This window comes from Rhinoraja longicauda, chromosome 11 (assembly GCF_053455715.1).
Source record: "Rhinoraja longicauda isolate Sanriku21f chromosome 11, sRhiLon1.1, whole genome shotgun sequence".
Taxonomy (NCBI): Eukaryota; Metazoa; Chordata; class Chondrichthyes; order Rajiformes; family Arhynchobatidae; genus Rhinoraja; species Rhinoraja longicauda.
Window position 1 is genome coordinate 59,782,095 of NC_135963.1, and position 20,226 is coordinate 59,802,320.

The following is a 20,226-nucleotide window of genomic DNA, read 5'->3' on the forward strand; positions in this document are numbered from 1 at the left end:
TCCCCCCCCACCCTCCACGCCCCTCCCCTCCCCCCACATCTCCCCTCCCCACCTCCCAAACCTCCCCCACACCTGCCCTCCCCCCCACGCCTCCCCACGTCCCCATCCCCTCCCTCCCACCTCCCCCCCTCCCCCACACCTCTCCCTTCCCCACTCTTCCCCCCTCCCCTCCCCCTCCGTGTCAGTCTCAACACGTTGCGCCTCTTCAACTTCAACTCTCCTCTCCTCTTTGTCAGAGCGTGTCGTCGCGTTACGTCGCCAATCAATAGATCGGTAACGAATGGACCCACAAAGGAAACGATCGGGTAGACTCACAGAGCCTCTTGTCCAGGGTAGGGGAATCGAGGACCACAGGGCATAGGTTTAAGGTGAGGGGGGGGGGGGAACAAGCTGCCAGAGGAGGTAGTTGAGGCTGGGACTATCCCAATGTTAAGAAACAGTTAGACAGGTACATGGATCGGACAGCTGAGGAGGGATATGGGCCAAGCGCAGGCAGGTGGGACATGTTGTCCGTTGTGAGCAAGTTCGGACGAGGGGCTCACGACTCTCTGACTAACAGAGTCGGCACCGCCGAGGACACCTGTAACTAACACATGCCCACTTGTCACATCCACCCAGGGTTATCCACACCGCGCACAATCTCCCACGGGGCATTACAAATGTCACAAACCATTTATTGTGCATCAAACGCTGATTTAATATCAACTGCACTTAGAGAACGTTTCTCAAATGTCACTCACTATAAACGGCTGTAAACCGGCGGAATATTGCGAATGTCTGATATAATTTGGTCATTTATTGTGATTAGCGTGGATGGTTTCAGAAATCCGATTTAACACGTACAACCAGAGCCTCGGTCACCACAGTCCGGTCAGTCCAGGTGGTGGGATGATCGCTAATTCAAAGAATGTTCAAAGAACACATATTCCTTCTCTCCAGAGATGCTGCATGTCGCCCTGAGTTACTCCAGCATTTTGTGTCTATCTTTGGTGTAAACCAACGTCTGCAGTTCCTTCTAATACAAAGAATGTTCGGAGTTGGATTTAGCAGGAGTGTGTTATTCCGGAGGCAGGGTCGGGTTTCGTAAAGCGGCCGACATTTGTGGCGCTGGGAGAGTGGTGATAATGTCGGGTTTACTGCTGAATGTGGTCACGTAACTCGGATAAACCGCTCGCTTTCGATCCGGCGGACAATTGTCTGCACAAAGCATTCGTTGCCGGAAAACAGACACAGAGTGCTGGAGTAACTCAGCGGGTCAGGCAGCATCTGTGGAGAACATGGATAGGTGACATTTCGGGTCGGGGCCCTTCTTCAGGTTTTGCCTGACCCGCTGAGTTACTCCAGCACGTTGTGACTATCTTTGGTCGAAACCAGCATCGACAGTTCCTTTCCTTGCTACACATTCGTTGCTGCAACTTCGACGTCTTCATTTTTGTTTGTTTAATTGGTGAATACCGCGTGAAAGGACACAATGCTGTGGTCAACTTTGTCATTTATACCCTTGAGTTGTAAAGAGGAGAGTGCGGGTGTGGGGGTGGTGATGCAGGTGTGTCAGCGAGGGTTCACCTGTGGCGAAAAGGCGGCTTGGCCGCTCGCCTCTCAGGGGGCGCTTGTGGGTTGGAATCTACACTGAAGACTAGAATACCAAAACCATAATCGGGCCAGCACCGAGGGAGAGCGGCCAGGCCGGGGACTGCGGCTCAATCGTTAACCGCAATCCTGTTTCAACATTGCAATCTCGCATCCGGCGTTACTGAAAACCGGAGATATTCCGGGCGCTCGGGCGGGATTCATCCGTCGATCAATGTTTGTAAAGACGGCGTTGCAACTTGTGGGAGTTTGTAATGTGGGCGCCACAACCCCTGTTGGTCAGCCCAGATGGAGTTCAGGGCGCTCATGTGTAAAAAAGGGATCGCCGATGCTGATTTACACCGACGATAGACACAAAATGCTGGAGTGACTGGGTCAGGCAGCATCTCTGGAGGACATGGATACATGAGGTGGGGGTTGGGACACTTCTTCAGATCCTGGCGTCAAAGGCGCCACATGAATGCATGGTCTCCCCCTCCCCCGTTAAACACTAGACATGCACCGGTAATAGTCGTGGTAATAGTCCCTTCACACTCTCCACCCTCACAAACTATGTTTTATAAATCTCAGACGTTACGCATGGCTGCCATATTGTCTCACGCTAAATAAGCACTTTAACCCCCCTCCCTCACAATCCCACCTTTCCTGGGCTCCTCCACTGTCAGAGTGAGGCCCAACGCAAATTGGAGAAACAGCACCTCGTGCTTCGCTTGGGCAGTTTACAGTCCAGTGGCATGAATATTGACTTCTCCAACTTCACGCAACCCTCTCTCTCCATCCCTCCCGCTTCCCAGTTCTCCCCTGATTACATGTAATCTCTGTATGCTTCGTTGTCACCTTCTCCTCGCTACGGTGATCTGATCTACATTTTCCTTCAGCGTCCCCCCCATTGATGTCTCGTTTTCACACCCTATCCTTCCTTATCTCTGTGTCTCCCCCTCCCATGACTCTCAGTCTGAAGAAGGGTCTCGACCCGAAACGTCACCCATTCCATCTCTCCAGAGATGCTGCCTGTCCTGCTGAGTTACTCCAGCATTTTGTCTCTATCTTCGGTTTTAAACCAGCATCTGCAGTTCCTTCCTGCACCAATCTAACGGTTTTGTCGGGATTTCAAGGGTGTGATCGCATAGAGGCGGTCAGATAGAGGAATCTCGCTAGCTGTGCCTTAAGCAGCCGCGCCGAGTGAAGCTCACAGTGTTCACGAGTCATGCCATGGTCATTAATACTGCCCGCTATTCCTTGCTCTGCTCCTGACAGCTCACATACGTCCTAAGGTCTCTCTCTCTCTCTCTCTCTCTCTCTCTCTCTCTCTCTCTCTCTCTCTCTCATCTCTCTCTCTCTCTCTCTCTCTCTCTCTCCTCCTCCCTCGCTGGCCAGAGCGTTACACACAACCCTGACCTACACTGCCAAGAATACAACACCGGACCAAACTAATCCGAGCTATCTCCTCGCTGCTCCGCCTGCCTTACAACCCAGCGGTATCAATATTGATTTCTCTAACTTCAAGTAACCCTTGCTTCCCCTCTCTCTCCGTCTCTCCCCATCCCAGTTCTCTGACTAGCTTCACTGTCCTCCTGATTCTATTTTACTGATGGTAACATATTGTCACCTTCCCCTCAGCTAACAATCAACCATTCTACATTTTCATTGAGCAGCGTCCCCTTTAATCTCTCGTGTTCACACCTCACCCGTCCATATCTCCCCTGACTCACAGTCTGAAGAAGGGTCTCGATCCGAACCGTCACCCATTCCTTCCCTCCAGAGATGCTGTCTGTCCCGCTGTTACTCCAGCATTTGGTGTCTTTCTTCGGTGGTAAAGCAGCATCTGCAGTTCCTTCCTGCATTGAACGGTTATATTTGCTTATCAGCACTTTTCTCCGAGTTTGATAAATATATCGGAATAGTAACAGCGGATTGTCATTTGCTGCAATTAGCTGATAACAATTTTAAAAGAGAAGCCGCCCTGAGCCCGATTAAGATGCCACATTGTCGTGTTTAAATACATTGCAGTTTAGTGTTGTGAGGTTACAACGGCGCTCTGTGAGCCGCTCAACCTCTGTCTGCCCACCAAGTTTCTATCAATTGTCGATCTGCCCATTATAAACCGCAGACACCTCGACCAAAGGCCGTACATAATGCACCAACCAGCGTACACAATGTGCAGGGAAGGACCACGAGAGGAATAGACCGGGTAGATGCACACAGTCTCTTGTCCAGAGTGGATGAATCGAGGACCAGAGGACACAGATAGGTTTAAGGTGAAGGGAAAAAGATTTCATGGGAATCCGAGGCGTAACATTTTCACACAAAGGGTGGTGGGTGTATGGAACAAGCTGCCAGAGGAGGTAGTTGAGGCAGGGACTATCGCAAAGTTTAAGAAACAGTTAGACAGGTACATGGATAGGACAGGTTTGGATGGGATATGGACCAAACGCAGGTAGGTGGGACTAGCGTAGCTGGGACATGTTGGCCGGTGTGGGCAAGTTGGGCCGAGGGGCCTGTTTCTACGATGTTTTACGACTGTTTCTACGACTGTATGACCAACCTCGCTCAGTGATCTTAAATCCGGGCCACCCTATCAATGATTCACGGAGTGCAACACCAATCTCATATCATATCATATCATATATATACAGCCGGAAACAGGCCTTTTCGGCCCACCAAGTCCGTGCCGCCCAGCGATCCCCGTACATTAACACTATCCTACACCCACTAGGGACAATTTTTACATTTACCCAGCCAATTAACCTACATACCTGTACGTCTTTGAATCTCCAATGCTTTCCTCTCAACTTTCCTCTCTCTCTCTCGACTTTCAACCAATGTGTCTATTTATTATTTAGAATAATATTTAGAATAATAAATACCCCCCTCCCCCTCCCCCTCCCCGCTGTATTTTAATGTCAGAGGTGGCGATGGGGTCGGTCAGGCCGAGATAGATAGATTGTTGATTAGTGCGGGTGTCAGGGGTTATGGGGAGAAGGCAGGAGAATGGGGTTAGGAGGGAGAGATATATCAGCCATGATTGAATGGTGGAGCAGACCTGATGGGCCGAATGGTCTATTCTGCTCCTATCACTTATGAACTCATGGCCGCTGCTGCCCGGCTGCAGGAGACTCGCACACTCCCACCATCTCTGCTCCAAGTTCCACTGCTCAGCGGATTACACCGACATGAACAGTTTACAAGGACCAGTCTGTCGCCCACACGCGGGCACCGCCCGCCCCCCACCCGCAGCAAATGTGGGTTATTGTAAACTACACGCGTTACAGGCTGCAATAACCACGGCCCCATCGCCGCCCCTGACAACCTCCCCCCTCTCCCCCCCAGCCCCCGCCCGGCAGCTGCCTGTGGTCGGAGGCTTCCTCTCCAACCTGTGCTGAACACGGGCAGTCTCCCCCACCGCCTCCCCCAACCCTCCGCCTCACTCCCCTCACCTTCCCCCCTCACCCCCCACTCTCCCTCACTCCCTCCCTCTCACTCCCCGCTCTCCCTCACTCCCTCTCCCTCACTCCCCTCCCTCTCCCTCACTCCCCTCCCTCTCCCTCACTCCCTTCCTTCTCCCTCACTCCCCTCCCTCTCACTCAATCCTCCCTCTCCCCCACTCCCCTCTCTCCCCCCTTACCCTCACTCCCCTCCCTCTCCCTCACTCCCTTCCCTCTCCCGCACTCTTCTTCCTCTCCCTCACTCCCCTCCCTCTCCCTCACTCCCTTCCCTCTCCCCCAATCCCCTCCCTCTCACTCAATCGTCCCTCTCCTCCACTCCCCTCCCTCCCCCTTACTCCTCCCTCCCCCTCATTCCCCTCCCTCTCCCTCACTCCCCTCTCTCTCACTCAATCCTCCCTCTCCCTCACTCCCCTCCCTCACTCCCCTCCCTCTCCCCCACTCCCCTCCCTCTCCCCCACTCCCCTCCCCCCCTCACCCCTCCCTCTCCCTCACCCCCCTCCCTCTCCCTCCCCCTCCCTCCACACTTCCCCGTTCCCACCTCACCCCCCTCAGTTCCTCTCATTCCCATCCATCTTCTTCAATCCTCTTTCTTTTCCCTCCACACTCCCCCAGCCCCCTTGCTTTCCCCCCACTCCCTCTCCCCCACCCGCTCCCCCCTCCCCCCTCACCCCCCCCCTGCCCTGCTCACTCCCCCATGGAGTTTGTACATTCTCCCCATGGTTTGTGTGGGTTTTCTCCAAGATCTTCGGTTTCCTCCCACACTCCAAAGACATCCAGGTTTGTAGGTTAATTGTCCCAAGTGTGTGTAGGATAGTGTAAATGTGTGGGGATCACTGGTCGGCATGGACACAGTGGGCCGAAGGGCCTGTTTCCAGGCTGTATCTCTAAACTAAACTAAACCAAATGTAACAAGGCCTCTCCAACATCGTGTACAACTGGAACTAAACTACCCTTTTCTTTGCCTTATCTGACTATCTCCCTATTGTTAAATACCTGTTATCTATCTACAGCCTGCCTGCTAACTTTGTGATTCATGTACTAGAACATTTCAAATCCCCTGAACCTCACCTATTTGCAGTGGCTTCATCTTTGGAAACTCCTACCCAACTGTAGTCCTTACATTGATGTCCAGTTGCCTAGTTTATGCTCAGTTGCTCACTGTGTCAATATTCCATTTAGAGCCACAATGTCTTCATCACAACTTGCCCGTCCACCTATTTTCGTAACATTGACCAACTTGGAACCCTGACACTTTGCTCACCCCTCCTTTTCTTTGACGTAGATGGTGAAGAGTTGTTGGACACGTATTGAACCCTGGGTCCCTCCACCACTTGCATTAGTCCAGCCTGGAATGGACGCGTTTATTCCAATGCTTTGCTTTCAATGTGACACCGAGTTTTGGTTTACGAGATACAATGCAGAAACAAGCCTGCCGGCCCACCAAGCCCGCACCGACCAGCGATCCCCGCACATTCACACTATCTTACACACACACTCGGGTAAATTTATAGACAATAGACAATAGACAATAGGTGCAGGAGTAGGCCATTCGGCCCTTCGAGCCAGCACCGCCATTCAATGTGATCATGGCTGATCATTCTCAATCAGTACCCCGTTCCTGCTTTCTCCCCATACCCCCTGACTCTGCTATCCTTAAGAGCTCTATCTAGCTCTCTCTTGAATGTATTCAGAGAATTGGCCTCCACTGCCCTCTGAGGCAGAGAATTCCACAGATTCACAACTCTCTGACTAAAAAAGTTTTTCCTCATCTCTGTTCTAAATGGCCTACCCCTTATTCTTAAACTGTGGCCCCTGTCTACGCCTATGTCTCCCACAGTTAGCACAGGGTCTTAGAAAACATAGAAAACATAGAAAACATAGGTGCAGGAGTAGGCCATTCGGCCCTTCGAGCCTGCACCGCCATTCAATATGATCATGGCTGATCATCCAGCTCAGTAACCTGTACCTGCCTTCTCTCCATACCCCCGATTCCTTTAGCCACAAGGGCCACATCTAACTCCCTTTAAAATATAGCCAATGAACTGGCCTCAACTACCTTCTGTGGCAGAGAATTCCACAGACTCACCACTCTCTGTGTGAAGAAATGTTTTCTCATCTCGGTCCTAAAAGACTTCCCCCTTATCCTTAAGCTGTGACCCCTGGTTCTGGACTTCCCCAACATCGGGAACAATCTTCCCGCATCTAGCCTCTCCAACCCCTTAAGAATTTAATATGTTTTGGGAAATTACTGAGGTGAAGAGAATCCAATTTATATTCATAGTTTGTACACAGTGAACAGGACCAGGGAAGAACGATCCATTTTTAAGCACTAAATGCCACGGATTGGAAATCTTGCCAGGCATTAACTTAACTCCTGCCTTATTGATTACCCCACATTCATTCACCAGGCCTTAGTTATACATTAAATGGTAAGTACAGTTTTATTATTGTTCTGGAGAGAGAAAATGTTGTTACTCTTTAAAAATCAACCCTGCAACAAAGAATCATGACTAACTTTACCATACATTTTGTTTTGTTCTACTTGTTTCAATATTGTTTAAATCCAAACAGCTACATATAGTAATTAACTTAATTATCTGCTTTCTTAGTCAATTGGATAATTTCCCCCAATATGTTGAAATGACAAAGTAGGAAAGTGTATTTGTTAAAGTGGTTGGTCTTTGGTGTGTGAGCATACACATCTTAAATGACCAGATAGTTAAAATATTTGCAACGCAGAACCTACACGCCTTGCTATGAGACTATGTCTTACACAGAGCATTCAGAACCTCTTTTCGCGTGAGAGATACTGCTGCAAAGTCTTTCCTGGCCACCCCCTTTAACATGTTTAGAGATAAAGCTCGGTACCAGGCCCTTCGGCCACCGAGTCTGCGTCGACCAGCGATCCCCATTATCCTACACATACTAGGGCCAATTTACACTTATACCAAGGATACCAAGCCACTTGACCTACAAACCTGTACGTCTTTGGAGTGTGGGAGAAAACCGAAGACCTCGGAGAAAACCCACACGGTCACAGGGAGAACGTACAAACTCCATACAGACCCAGAGTCGAGAGTGATTCCGGGTCTCCGGCGCTGCAAGCGCTGTAAGGCAGCAACTCTACCGCTACGCCACTGTACTGCCCATGTGTAGGATGGAACTGCAGATGCTGGTTTAAACTGAAGGTAGACACAAATTGCTGGAGTAACTCAGCGGGGCAGGCAGCATCTCTGGGGAGAAGGAATGGGTGACGTTTCGGGTCAAGACCCTTCTGCTGACTAGAGTCAGGGGAAAGGGAATCAAGAGATATAGACGGTGAGGTTGAGAGATATAGAACAAATGAATGAAAGATATGCAAAAAAGTAACGATGATGAAGGCAACAACATTGTTAGCTGTTTGCTAGGTGAGAATGAGAAGCTGATGTGACTTTGGTGGGGGAGGGATGGAGAGAGAGGGAATGCAGGGGTTACTTGAAGTTAGACAAATCAATATTCATACCGCTGCGCTGTAAGCTGCCCAAGCAAAATATATAAGATATAATTCAGCAGATCTGACCTGCTGAGTTACTCCAGCTTTTTGTGTCTATCCTCTCTTAACATGCCAGTATATTTTATCTGGTATTAAGTGTCTATGATCAATTATTTTCTCTGGAAAGCTACTACCCTGGAGTCAACATCTCTAAGACTGCAATTTTTAAAGCTCATTAATTTCACTTGGTCAGTTCTTGTCCAGAGTTCTGTCACAAACTCAAGTACATTTGAGGGAAACAAGTTGATCTTGCCAGCTTTCCTTACTTAGGACGGTGCAGCTAAATATAACAACTAAATGGTTTCACAGTTACAGTTTTTACTCTTGTACCAAGGAAACAATTCCAGATACTATTTAGACTCATAGGAACCTCCTGACATTTTTACAAAACTTGCTGTTTACTAAAAAGGACACAAAGTGTTGGAGTAACTCAGGGGGTCAGGCAGCATCTCTGGAGAACCTCTATAGATGATGTTTCGGGTCGGGACTCTTCTTCAGACTGTTCATTCCATCCACTTATGGATTTATAAATAGACAGGAGAATGATCAGATACATCTTGGCATTGGCCTGAAAGCTCTCCTGTGTTATATCCATTGTTGATTCTTACAGTGTTGTGAAAATTACACGCTGTCACTGGTTCCCATGACTGCATAAGTTTGTGATTGTTCTGGCCTCAAGATCTGATTTACGTTTCAATAACCCTACTGGGAATAAGCATCTGCAAACCAAATCTGATAATTATTTTTCAATGACTGGCAATTAACCTTTGCCTCTGTGGGCCCTCCAGTCTATGACATTAGGGTGTTAGTATTGGTTTGGTGTACTATTGTCACTTGCACTGAGAAACAGTGTGTGCTACCCAGTCATAGCAGAAGCGTCCACATCGCAAGGCTGGACATTGGAAGTGTCCTGAGCTAATTCTGCTACCACCATCGTCTACTGTACAAGTGAAGGTACCACTGATTGTCGCTGGAAGCTTGCGCCCTTTTCAGGACAGACGATGACAGTGACGTAACATTTTGTATAAGAAAATAACTGCAGATGCTGGTACAAATCGAAGGTATTTATTCACAAAATGCTGGAGTAACTCAGCAGGTCAGGCAGCATCTCAGGAGAGAAGGAATGGGTGACGTTTTGGGTTGAGACCCTTCTTCAGACTGATGTCAGGGGGGCGGGACAAAGGAAGGATATAGGTGGAGACAGGAAGATAGAGGGAGAACTGGGAAGGGGGAGGGGAAGAGAGGGACATAACATAGTGAGGCCCACCAGAAATTGGAGGAACAGCACCTCATATTTCGCCTGGGCAGCTTGCAGCCCAGTGGTATGAACATCGACTTCTCCAACTTTAGATAGTTCTTCTGTCCCTCTCTTCCCCTCCTCCTTCCCAGATCTCCCACTGTCTTCCTGTCTCCACCTATATCCTTCCTTTGTCCCGCCCCCCTGACATCAGTCTGAAGAAGGGTCTCGACCCGAAACGTCACCCATTCCTTCTCTCCTGAGATGCTGCCTGACCTGCTGAGTTACTCCAGCATTTTGTGAATAAATACCTTTGTGATGTAACATTTGAATGATGGACATGAAAGAAGAAGTCAAAGTACAACAGGTAGTGCAAAGAGAAAAACAACAAATTGCAGAATATACTGTCACAATGTTATAGTGTTACAGTTATAGAGAAAAAGTCCACTGTCCGCAATGAGGTAGGTTGGAAGATCGGGACTATTCCTTAGCATCACATCAAGATTCATCCTAACCCTAAATGTAACATTACCAGACAAAGAACGAACAAACACTGTGGCATAAAATGAACATTAGGAGTGAACAATCATCCCTTGAGCAGCTCCATCGTGCAGTGGGATCATGGTGTCCTCTGATTCCCTAATCTTAATCAATCTGTCTCAGCCTTAAATATATTCATCCTTTGAACATTCACAGCCTCTGGAGTTACTAAGATTGCATCGACTCCAAATAAATAAATCCTTCCATCCCCGTGTAGGAAGGAACTGCAGATGCTGGTTTAAACCAAAGCTAGACACAAAAAGTTGGAGTAACTCAACAGATCTGATGGCATCTCTGGAGATAAGAAATAGGTGACCTTTCAGGTCAGAAGAAAAAGGTCTGAAGAAGGGTCTCGACCTGAAACACCACCTATTCCTTCTCTCCAGAGATGCTGTCTGACCCTCTGAGTTACTCCAGCGTTTTGTGTCTATCTCCCATCCCTGATCTAAATGGCCAGCCCTTTACCTTGTGCACATGCTCCCCCTACCTCTCAATCCTCCAGTTAATGGGGTAGTTCACAGCACAACCCTTCAATCACTCTTAAACTTTCATGTCTCAAGGACTGTTTCTAAACTACATGGTGACCTGGTTTAAGAACCACAAGGCAAGGTGATTAAAGATGCAGTCTGTACAGAACTAGGACTGTGAATGCAAGCTGAGAAGCCTCGAAGTTACTAAAGATGGAACGTTTGCAAATGGACAAAATGTGGCAAATGGTATTGAAACATATAATGGTATTGAAATTATAAAACAATGCAAGCTGGAAATAGAAGCATTCCGAATCATTGTAGACAGTTAATGTGGCTGGAGAGGTCATTTCTCACAAACCCGGTGGAGAAAAGGCTACATGTACCCATCTCCCATACCTGACACACAGAGAATGCATCAGCCCGCCTTGCCAAAGTCTGCTATCTAACCCCTGAAGTGCAACAGAACATGAGGTACATCCTGACATGAGTCAGGTATCTGACGTGACATGGATACAGGTGAGGGGCCCGGCTTTGTCCCACCTCCACAGTGAGATGTAGTACGGAGACACTAGACAACATTGGCCTGACCAATTGCACTGAAATCAAGGAGGGTAGTTACTGTGAGCACAGTCAGAGAATATAACATTTATTATTACCAAAGATCTGCTTCAGTTTTGTTGTGGGCGGTGTTGGTTGCGTGGGAGGTTTTGTTGTGGGAGGTGTTGGTTGCTGTTGTAAATTGACTCGATCTCCTAAATGGACTCGTTCTCCAGCCACGTTAAAAGTCTACAATGAGTCAGAATTAATTCTATTTTCTCCTTCCAGCTTGTAATGTTTTATAATTAGCAGTATATGTTTCAATTCCAGTTGCCACATTTTGTCCACTTGCAATCGTTCCTTCTTTAGTTCCTGCTAAACCTCTCAAATTGCAATCACTTTCCTAGTTCCGTACAGACGGCATCTTTAATCACCTTGCATTGTGTTCCTTAAATCAGGTCACTATGTAGATTAGAAGCCATAGGACTCCAGCCCAGAGTCCACTGGGTATTCATTTACTATCAAGACTTCATCAGAACTTCAGGGCATGTTGAATAATGTTCAGCTCTGACCATCGAACATAGAACAGTACAGTTGTTGTAGGAAGGAACTGCAGGTGCAGTTAGACACAAGATAGACACAAACTGCCGGAGTAACTCAACGGGACAGGCAGCATCTCTGGATAGAAGGAATGGGTGCTGTTTCGTGTCGAGACCCTTCTTCAGACTGTCAGGGGAGAGGGAGATAAAGAGATAAGGAAGTGTAAGGTGTGAAAATGAGACAAAAGAGAAGTAGCTCAAGGAAAATGTAGTATAGATCATTGTTAACTCGGAGAAGGTGACAACAAAACAAACATATAAAATGTAAACGAGGACAGTCAGTCTACTCGGGGAACTGGGGAGGGGGTAGGGTTGGAGAGAGAAGGAAGGCAAGGGTTACTTGAAGTCATGGAAGTCTATCTTCATACCGCTGGGGTGTAAGCTGCCGAAGCAAAATATGAGGTATAGTTGTGCATTAGTGCAGTGTGGAATGGGAATGGGTGGGGGTTGCTAAATACTTTAACTCTCCTTCCCATTCCACATTGACCTTTCTGTCCTGGGCCCCCTCCATTGTCAGACTGAGGCCCAATGCAAATTGGAGGAACAACACCTCATATTTCACTTGGGCAGCTTACACCCCAGCGGTATGAATATTGACTTCTCTAAGTTCAAGTAACCCTTGCTTTCCCTCTCTCTCCATCCCTCCCCTTCCCAGTTCTCCGACAAGTCTGACTGTCTCTGACTATATTTTATCTATTTGCTTTGTTGTTACCTTGTCCTACCTAACAATGATCTATTCTACATTTGCCTTGATCTCCATCCCCTTTGTCTAATTTTCACACCTTACACTTCCTTATCTCTGCATCTCCCTCTCCCCTGACTCAGTCTGTAGAAGGGTCTCGACCCAAAACATCACCCATTCCTTCTATCCAGAGATGCTGCCTGTCCTGCTGAGTTACTCTGGCATTTTATGTCTATCTATTGAACAGTGCAGCACAGGAACAGGCCCTTCAGCCCACAATGTCTGTGCCAAACACAATGCCAAGATAAACTAATCTCATCCTCCTGCACATGATAAATGTTCGGCTCTGATCATGTTAGATGCAATGTTTTTGTAATATTCTAATGTCATAACTAAAAATTGCCTTGCCACTTAAAACAGAACAGTTTCACTCAGGCTCATTCCCAAGCAGATCTACATGCAAATCTATCTCATCAATGTTAAAGCAACAGAAACTGCCTTAGCTGGAAGATTATCAACAATCTGTGCGGAGAAAGTGAGATACTTTCTTGAACCTTGTTACTTCATCGCCTCTACCCCATAGCGGACATTGGACTTTGTCTCTGGAACTTGTGCGTGACAATGCTGAGAACTATACTGTATTCTGCACTCTGTATCTTCCCCTTTGCTCTACCTAATGTACTGAGTTTAACTTGATTGTATTTATGTAGTATTATCAGTATTATCTGATCTGATTAGCATGCAAAACAAAGCTTTTCACTGTACCTCGGTGCACTTGACAATAATAAATCTCCGTACCTGCACGCAATATTATTGACTATACTTAGTTAAATTTAAACACACTTATGTTTCAGATCTCCATCAAATCTGGTACCAAAGCCATCAAAGGCAAAACCAAGATCATTGCAGGTCCACATTTTCAATGGTTCAATGCTGCATTATTAGTCACATAAGCAACTGCACAGTGAAATTCTTTGACCATTGTGATGTGCAAGGGGCTTATGGACCAATTTGTTTTCCCATCTTTCTCAATTACTTAGTCAGAACATTAACATGGTGGCACAGAGGTAAAGTTGCTGCCTTTCAGTGTCAGAGGCCGGGGTTCGATCCTGACTACAGGTGCTGTCTACACTGAGTCCGCACGCTCTCCCTGTGAGCACACGGGTTTTCTCCTGGTCCTCTGGTTTCCAACCACATTCAAAAGACGTGTGGCTTTGTAGGGGTTAATTGGCTTCTGTAAATTGCCCTTTTTTGTGTCGGACATAGAACTAGTGTATGGGAGATCAATGGTCAGCATGAACATGGTGGGTCACACGGTATCTCTAAATTAAACGCAATTTCATCAGTGCAACAGCTTGTAAAAAATGTCCATGGAATCCTCTTTTCCGTAATGTAATGTTTTGTGAGTCAATGTAATGTAATGTTCTGTAATGTAATGTTTTTTTAATCAAAAAAGTTTTACTTCATCTCCATCAAACTTGGTATCGAAGCCACTTAAACCCAAGATCATTACAGATCCACATTTCCAATGGTTTATTTGTCAGATGTGTAACTGCACAGTGAAATTCTTTTTGCATATATTACACACTTTTTTTTACTAGTCCTCCCCTTTATTGGTACAAAAATGGGCGGCATTATTGGATGGTGGTGCAGCGGTAGAGTTGCTGCCTTACAGCGCCAGTGACCTGGGTTCGATCCTGACTACGGGTGCTGTCTGTACGGAGTTTGTACGTTCTCTGCATGGGTTTTCTGCATGAGATCTTTGGCATGCTCCCACACTCCAAAGACGTACAGGTTTGTAGGTTAATTCGCTTGGTATAATTGGTATAAATGTAAATTGTCCCTAGTGTGTGTAGGGTAGTGTTAATGTGTGGGGTTCGCTGGTCTGTGTGGACTCGGTGGGCTGAAGGGTCTGTTTCCGCACTGTACCTCTAAACTAAACGACACTTTTTGGAGAGGTGGTGAGGCCATTAAGAATAAACAAGTGTGTGGCGGGTGGAGATTTGTGGCTCTGGCTGATGCTCGCTGGCGATGAGATGTTAAGTGGACAACTTAGTCAGTCGTCTGAATCCCTTCGTTTCTCTGTGCTTTCATTCACAATGTGCATTTAAAAAATAATCATTAACAAAAAATAATGCATATTAAAATTGTCAAAAATATTTTACATGCAGTTGTTAACAGGTTGTAGCAGTAATGCATGTGTCTTTGGGATGATCTTTGATGTCCAGAATATCCCTAGTTAATTTGCGATTCCAGCTAGTTTCCCACTGTTCATTATATCTTGCCTTTGTATGGAAGTGTTGTAGCACATTAATGATCTAATGTACAATATTTTGTGCGCGTAATCTTTCTGAAGTTTGTAACCTTTCTGAAGTTTCCTGTTCCAACTCCCTCCCAAATATTTCTCGCCTCTTCCTAAGTATGGGGCTGTATTGTGCTCCATCTAGTGGATCAGACTGGAACAGGCAAAGCTCACATATTTAAAAAAAGACACAAAGTGCTGGAGTAACTCAGTGGGTCAGGCAGCATCTCTGGAGAACATGGATAGGTGACGTTTCACAGAGTGCTGGAGTAACTCAGCAGGTCAGGCAGCATCTCTGGAGAACATGGATAGGTGACGTTTCACAGAGTGCTGGAGTAACTCAGCGGGTCAGGCAGCATCTCTGGAGAACATGGATAGGTGACGTTTTGGGCTTTTCCACGTTGTTTCACCAAGCTCACATACAAGGTGGATGAAGACAATATTAAGTGCAGGATTCAGGTTTGACGCTGAGTTGAAATTCAGTATGCTATTGAAAATACTTTTGCTAAATTCTAGAAATCTACCTGGTGGTAAATAGACAGCAAGAACCTGTAAATATGATGTAACAAACTCTCACGCAAGGTTCCAGCATCTGCAGTCTGTGTTGCCTTCCAGCAAGGTCTTATGACAAGTCTTCCGGTCATTCAAAGCTACTCACTGCTGAGAATCTTCCAATGCCTCCAAACTCACAAACCCATTGTATGAGGCAGGACGTCAGACCTGAGACTTAGGACTTCTTTAGCCGGAGTGTAGTGAGTCTGTGGAATTCATTGCCACAGACGGCTGTGGAGGCCAAGTCAAATGGGCATTTTTAAGGTGTAGATTCTTAATTAGTAAGGGTGTCAGGGGTTATGGGGAGAAGGCAGGGGAATGGGATGGAAAATTAGATCAGGCATGATTGAATAGCAGAGTAGATTCAATGGGCTGAATGGCCTAATTCTGCTCCTATAACGTACGAACGTATGAGTGAACGGGTCGGACAATATTACACCTGGATTTCACAACCCAACAACATCCCAATTCTATCAACCTCAACTCAACATTGTCCACTTTTAGTTTAGCTTTAGTTTAGTTTAGAGATGTAGCATGGAAACAGGCCTTTCAGCCCAACGAATCCAGTCCGACCAGCGATGCTCGTACATTAACATTGCCCTACACACACTAGGGACAGGTTTACATTTACACCAAGCCAACTAACCTCCAAACCTGTATGTCTTTGGAGTGTGGGAGGAGACCGATGATCTCGGTGGAAACGCACTCCATCACGGGGAGAACGTTCAAACACGATACAGACAGCACCGTAGTCGGGATTGAACCCAGGTCATTGGCGCTGTAAGCTCTGTAAGGCAGCAATCCTACTGCTGCACCACTTATCCCACTTTCTCATTCTCGGGGACTATTTACTGAGGCCAATTAACCCACAAACCCGCCCATCTTTGGGATGTGGGAGGAAACCAGAGTCACACTGAGAACGTGCACACTCCACACAGGCAGCACCCGAGGTCAGGATCGAAGCTGGGCCTCTGGCGCTGTGAGACAGCGGCTCCACCTGCTGCACCACTCTGCCACTCCGGCCCTTTGATTTGGAGCAGGGAGGATGTGTGGGGAATGGGATGTCATTCTGGGACCCAGCTGGCAAAATGTGCCCCATGCATAATATATGGAGATTGTTGATCATCTCTAATAACTCCATAATAAGACCATAAGATAACTGGAGCAATTTGCCACTGACAAGCTGGTCTGTTTGGTACAGGCGGTTAGCTGTGTAACACAGTGGCCAAGGTACTTGACACCACCGCCAGCTTGTAACATTTGTGGTCAATCAGTTTCTCATCCTGCTTACTTATGCAGTCCTGTTAAATGACGGAGCTCCTATTTAAATAGGCAACAGTTTCTGGTCAAGACCCACGCTGAAGCCACTGGATGAAAATCAAGAATTCATTGTTTTTGAAATGTCCATCATTCCCATTTAATCAACGTCATTCTCCCATGTGCCTGAATGGATAGTTCCACCTATCACTCACTGGGCTTTGTTCTCCCCCTCTTCTCCTCCAGCTTTCCCTCCCCTTCCTCTCCCCAACAATCATTCTGAAGAAGGGTCTCGACCTGAATTGTCACCGATCCATGTTCACCAGATTCACTGAGTTACTCCAGCACTCTGTGAAACATTACCTATCCATGTTCACCAGAGATGCTGCCTGACCCGCTGAGTTACTCCAGCACTCTGTGAAACGTCACCTACCCATGTTCACCAGACTCGCTGAGTTACTCCAGCACTCTGTGAAACGTCACCTATCCATGTTCTCCAGAGATGCTGCCTGACCCGCTGAGTTGCTCCAGCACTCTGTGAAACGTCACCTACCCATGTTCTCTGCCATTCAATCATGGCTGATCTATCTTTCCCTCTCATCCCCATTCTCCTGCCTTCTCCCCATCACCCCTGACACCCGTACTAATCAAGAATCTGTCAATCTCCACCTTATAAATACCCAATGACGGCCTCCACAGCCGTCCGTGACAGCTACTCCAGCACTCTGTGCCATTGTCTGTAAAGCAGGATCCTCGTATCGACTGTTGCTATAACAGCCACCTCCTGCTGCACAATAGACTTGTAGTCACAGGTATTTCTGAACAAAGTAGAAAGTATGTGACAAGTCCTGGCTGACTAACCCGACATAATCCCACTCAAGTGCAGCTCCTCTGCTGCTGTTGACACAAACACTGTGATGATTCAAAGACAACAGATCAGATTGAATCATTTTGAATTAATCAGGGATCTTCAGTAAACAAATCTCACTCAATGCTCGATTGAGATTAGATTCTGCTCAGTCTGAAGAAGGGTCTCGACCTGAAACGTCACCTGCTCCTTTTCTCCAGAGATGCTGCCTGACCCGCTGAGTTACTCCAGCATTTTGTGTCCATCTGCGGTTTAAACTAGCATCTGCAGTTCCTTCCTACACAAAAGAGTTGCATACCAGTCACGCCGTTGTTGAAGACCCCCTTACATTAACCTTTGCCATTTCTCTGTCGGTTTGGGTAAGAATAGTTTAATAGGAAAACAGAGGTATTAAAGAAAAGTTGCAAATTAAACTGCTTAATACATCTATTATTCCTTAAAACTGTATAATAAAGTAATCATTTTAAGCATTAGAGGCAGCAAAATTGACCACAGGACACATGAAACATAGACACAAAATGCTGGAGTAACTCAGCGGGACAGGCAACATCTCTAGAAAGAAGGAATGGGTGACATTTCGGGTCGAGACCCTTCAGTCTGAAGAAGGGTCTCGACCCAAACGGTCGCTATCAAGGGCGTGCAGCGTAGGTTTACTAGGTTAATTCCTGGAATGGCGGGACTATCATATGTTGAAAGACTGGAGCGACTAGGCTTGTATACACAAATTTAGAAGGATGAGAGGAAATCTTATCGAAACGTATAAGATTATTAGGGGGTTGGACACGTTAGAGGCAGGAAACATGTTCCCAATGTTGGGGGAGTCCAGAACAAGGGGCCACAGTTTAAGAATAAGGGGTAGGCCATTTAGAACTGAGATGAGGAAAAACTTTTTCAGTCAGAGAGTTGTGAATCTGTGGAATTCTCTGCCTCAGAAGGCAGTGGAGGCCAATTCTCTGAATACATTCAAGAGAGAGCTGGATAGAGCTCTTAAGGATAGCGGAGTCAGGGGTACGGGGAGAAGGCAGGGATGGGGTACTGATTGAGAATGATCAGCCATGATCACATTGAAGGGCCGAATGGCCTCCTCCTGCACCTATTGTCTATTGTCCTATTGTCTATTGTCCTCCATTCCTTCTATCCAGAGATGCTGCCTGTCCCACTGAGTTGCTCCAGCATATTGTCCTGGTTTCATCTTTTCTTGCATTTGGCCTTATTTTGCCTAAAGTCTTCCTTTGGCCTTCATTAAATGCAAGATGGTGATTGAGAATGATCAGCCATGATCACATTGGCTCGAAGGGCCGAATGGCCTCCTCCTGCACCTATTGTCTATTGTCTATTGTCTATTGTCCCCCATTCCTTCTATCCAGAGATGCTGCCTGTCCCACTGAGTTGCTCCAGCATTTTGTGCCTATCTTCCATGTAAACCAGCATCTGCAGTTACTTCCTACCCCCAGAAGAATGGAATTGGAAAATATTTGATGTGATATTTTTGAGCTTTTGCTGAATGAGAAAAAATATTTTGGATCTGTTCGGCAAGTTGGCGGTGCCAGGCACTGGAATCCACCGCAAAAGCATTTAACAGAGTTGATTGAAACTTTCCTAAATCGCATTGAATGCACATTTCAAATATCAATCACAATTTTCAGAACTTTTCATTTTAAAGCAAAGTGGTGCACTAAACGAGGTGATTCTGGAGCCAAATTCTAAACTATTATGAGATCTGAATTCATTTTCATTGATGTGAAGGTTAAGAAAGGATGGCATTAAGTTTAGAAAATACAAAAAAACAAATAAAGTGGGCAAGATTTTGGCTTCTGCTTTACTTATGTTCTGTCAGGAATTTGGAAGTGCAGGGAAATTTGCAGCTGGAATTTTAATTCTCTGTTTGAAGTTGAAGTCTTGAAATAGACAAATTTTGTTTTTGTCACGCGCACCGAGGCAGCTTAGTTTAGTTTAGTTTAGAGGTACAGCGCGGAAACAGGCCCTTCGGCCCACCGAGTCCGCACCGACCAGCGTTCCCCGCACACTAACATTATCCTACACACACTAGGGACAATTTACATTTATACCAAGCCAATTAACCTACAAACCTGCAGGTTTGTAGTTAATTGGCTTGGTATAAATGTAAATTGGTGCGTGGGAGGAAACCGAAGATCTCGGAGAAAACACACGCAGGTCATGGGGAGAACGTACAAACTCCGTACAGACGGCGCCCGTAGTCAGGATCAAAACCGGATCTCTGGCGCTGTAATGCAGCAACTCTACCGCTGCACCACTGTGCTGTGAATCAGTAGCTGATTAAGAAAGGCACTGCAATTCATAGAGGATAAGAAGGGAGATACTTCTTTGAATCGAATAAATGCTGAACCACAGTGATCATGGAATTATTAGCAACCAGAAGGCTCTTGAACACTGCTCAACACTGGCCACTACCTCAGCAACAGTAATCTCCAATGGGCGGCACGGTGGCGCAGCGGTAGAGTTGCTGCCTTACAGCGAATGAAGCGCCGGAGACTCAGGTTCGATCCTGACTACGGGCGCCGTCTGTACAGAGTTTGTACGTTCTCCCCGTGACCTGCGTGGGTTTTCTCCGAGATCTTCGGTTTCCTCCCAC